The sequence below is a fragment of the Cyprinus carpio genome, chromosome A15 (genome assembly GCF_018340385.1).
Source record: "Cyprinus carpio isolate SPL01 chromosome A15, ASM1834038v1, whole genome shotgun sequence".
NCBI classification, from domain to species: domain Eukaryota; kingdom Metazoa; phylum Chordata; class Actinopteri; order Cypriniformes; family Cyprinidae; genus Cyprinus; species Cyprinus carpio.
Genome location: NC_056586.1, coordinates 26,879,202 through 26,883,172, shown reverse-complemented (window position 1 = coordinate 26,883,172; position 3,971 = coordinate 26,879,202). Strand labels below are relative to the sequence as shown.

Genomic DNA, 3,971 nt, shown 5'->3' with positions numbered 1-3,971 from the left:
ACTGCCATTGCAACTGATGTCGACACCACTAAGCTTCCTTGGAACCCCTGTATTGTGGTTTTGTGATTGGTTGTGCAAATAACTTTAATTTGTTGGTTCAGTTACTTATTTTTAAATTGTTTACACAAGTAACAGGTCAAGAAGAGTGTATTGTACAATGCTAAACAAATGTCTTGAGCGACAGAAATCATGTAACAATTTTTTAAAATTCAGTTTTAATTGTTTACATCGCACAGTTTTTTTTTGTTTTGCAGTATATATACACAATATGGGGCTGTTCAAGAGTGAAGCTAACTAAGCAGTATGCAGAACAGCTTCTGGCTTGCATAATGTCGTTGAATCCATATACTTGAAGCAAGATATTTACTGGCCATTTTAATCAAACTCTGATTGAACGAATTTGCTGGAAAGATGCCAAACTGCATCTGAGGGCTGTATCTCTGCAAAGGTTCGACATATTTACACCAAACTTTGTATGTGCCATTGTCACCTCACACTGACCACAGCACATCAATTTGGTAACATGGCCACCGATTGGCAAAGAGTAAGAAGCCTTTCATTAACCTTTAATTATGACATTTCCAAAAATGCTAATAACTTTTGATTGCATTAGGCTATTGTAATGAAACTGGTCTCAAAATATTCCTTGGATCGTGCCGACAACAGACATATTTTTTTTTAGTAGGAAATCTGAACTCCCTGTCCGCCATTTTGATTTATGTTAAAATCCTACTTTTTCTAACTCCTCCTCAACTGTTGGTCTGATTTTCACCAAAATCGAGTCAGATCATCTTCAGACTGTGCTGACAAAAAGTTATGTATTGCGTGTCGATTGAAAAAAACGTTTTCGTACAGCACCGTAACAAATTTTAGGCATGGTCCCAAAATTATTCTGAGGCTATATCTCTTCAAAGCTTTGACATATTTGCACCAAACTTTGTATGTTTCATTGTCACCTTACACTGACCATGCCACATCAATTTGGTAACAGCGCCACCTATTGGTCAAGAGTAATTAACCAATCATTAACCATTAATGTCAGCTATATTTGTTCAAGTATATATATATATATATATATATATATATATATATATATATATATATATATATATAAACCAACGTAACTTTTTTTATCATAATTGAAGATGGATATTATTCTTCAAATGAATAAAACTGGATATATTACAGATTAGGAAGGTATTAAATAAACTTTTGGTATCAATGCCAGATACTAGGGGAATTTGTCAAAATACAGTCTTTAAGATATAACCGCTAACTGCTGGAATGACTGCATTATAATATTTGAATTCTGAATTTTGATTGGTTTTCTTTATTGAATTTAACCAGATTTACATTTATTTTATTTTTTTACAATAGTTTTCCAAACTCAGCAGTTTCTGTGCATTATTGCTTTTATTCACAGTTCATTCACACACATCTCTTATAATTAGTAATATTATTTCAGTAAAAAAAAAGTGATGAAATTGAATCTTTTCAAACTCTGGTCAATATCTGGTACATCTACACTGATCCCCACAGCAATGGACACAAAGTCTGAGGTCAGTGGCAAAAGTTTCATACTCAATTAAAAAAAAATAATACCCTGAACCCACATAAGTGCCAACGCAAAACATTTTGTTAAATGTGAAATCAGACAACAGAAATTATGTTAAATACTGTAATTCATGTTAAATCCTTCTTACATCATTCATCCATGCATTGCTACTTTACGGTCATAAAATGAGAACTTGTCAGTATATTGAAAAAGAAAGCATTTTTTGTTCCTCCTCTCCTCCATGCATTTGATGCAACAAAATATCTACATTACACTATGACTTCAGAACAAAACTGAACACATTTCGGTGTGGGGTACTGCACACAACAATTATTTTGCACGTGAGAAACACCACAATGATAAGCTGGTGCTCATCAGCCATCAGATGTTTTCTCTCTCTTTCTTCTTTGTGTAGAAAACACCAGTTATAAACCTGAAAACGAGGATTATACGAGCTTTAATATCTTTCAAATATGCATTTTCTTTGCTACCTTTGTTGTGGGTTTCATTGGAAATGGGCTTGTAATATTTCTGACTGGCTGCAGAATGAAGACAACAGTCAACTCCATTTGGTTTCTCAACTTGGCAATTGCAGACTTCATCTTCATGTTGTCTTCAATCATAGATCATCTTTCAGTTTTGGGCCGGTGGCACCTTTACTTCATGAGGTATATTCTCCAGATAATGTTAACTCTAAATCTGTTTGCTAATATTTTCTCTCTTGTACTTATCAGTCTGGACCGATGCCTGTGCACATGGATGGTTGTTTGGGCTAAAAATCTTCACTTAAAGTAGAAATGAAGCAGTCAGTCAAGTTTGCATTATTTAGGAAAACAGCTTCAATTAAAAAAAAAATAATAATAATAAAAAAAAATATATATATATATATAACAAACGTGATTAATGTAAGCATTTTAAAGAAAAAGGGATGTTTTGTTAAAGAAATGCATATATTACTGCACTGGCCATCGGAGGGAACCAACCCTGTGACGTCACACACGGTGGTACTGCAAGATGGCGGAGCCCTTGCTCCAAAAGCTATAACAAAAAATACCTTTTTTCTTTAAAATGCTTACATTAATCACATTTGTTATATATTTTTTAATCAAAGTGGAAATCACTTTACTAAATAATGTTAGCTTAACTGACTGCTTCACTACCACTTTAAAGCCAAGATCATCTGTATAATTGTGTGGGTTTAATCCATCGGCTGCAGCATTCCTTCCTTTAAAGTTTATATGTTTACTTTTACATCTCTGACAACATATGACTTTACACTGGGCTTCCTCATCCCCTTTCTGATCATTACATCTTCAAACACAGCTATTGGAGTAAGAATCAAATGCCTCAAAAGCAGCTCAGGATGTACCGAGTCATTATAACTGTAACTCTGGCTTTTTTTCATACAGGTATGTTGGTTTCCATACCATGATATAAATTTTTGTATGATAACTGCAGAAGAAAATAATTGGAGTTCCAGTGATAGACAAGTAATTGGGACAGCAACGATTGTCAGTACCTACCTGGTTTATCTTAACAGCTTTCTGAACCCCATTCTTTATGTGTTCATGTGTGATGAGTATAAGAAGAAGCTTAAACAGTCTCTGCTGCTGGTGCTGGAGACGGCTTTTGCTGAAGATCATCTGGACTTTAAGGCAGATGCAAAAGAACGATCAGGACATGAAAACCAAACGTGAATTGCTGGATATGTAGAAAACTGTTCTCTAAATGATACACCTGGATCTAATCCAGTATGTTTATAGTCCTTATCTAGCAACTTGTAAAAAACAGAAACTGCAAAATTCATGTTTGAATCATGACTGTGTATAATGTGTGTTGTAAAACCAAACAGAGAACATCTCTTCAAGTATAGGCTAATGACCATTATATACGTTTGTGAAACATTTCATGAATCCAAATATGCAAATGCTCATTTAAAAAAAAGAAACATTTTTTTGAATATTCAGAGAACATTCAGAAGTAACATTTGAAACATAAAATGTTGTAAAATAACAAATACCATATACATGACAAATAAAAAAAGTTTCATAGGGTTGTGTATGTCCCCAGATTAGTCAGAATAACTCGCTGCTCTGTCTTGTCTGTCAGCAGTTGTCAGTGTCTTCTTTGTGCTGCAATGTTTTTTTCACTGCATGAGAAAATGGACGTGTAACAAGATAAAAATCTATTGCATGAGTCTCACGCTCACTGCATTGGCATCCTTTATCATTATAGTTATCGTTCATGGTGTGAAGTGGCCTTTACTTTGAATGAGCAGACTGATATACACAACATAGAAATGAGGAAAATAAGGCTATTTGATGCTGTGATTAACCAATCAGAATGTAAAAAATAAAAATGTTATGAAACCATATTTCAAAGTAGCTATAGTAAAGAAAGATACCAAGTAGTCTGC

General features: G+C 33.9%; 1 pseudogene; it reads left to right on the top strand.

Moving 5' to 3' along the window:
• Positions 1 to 1,541: 1,541 nt before the first annotated feature.
• Positions 1,542 to 3,399, top strand: LOC122147823 (annotated as a pseudogene).
• Positions 3,400 to 3,971: the final 572 nt, after the last annotated feature.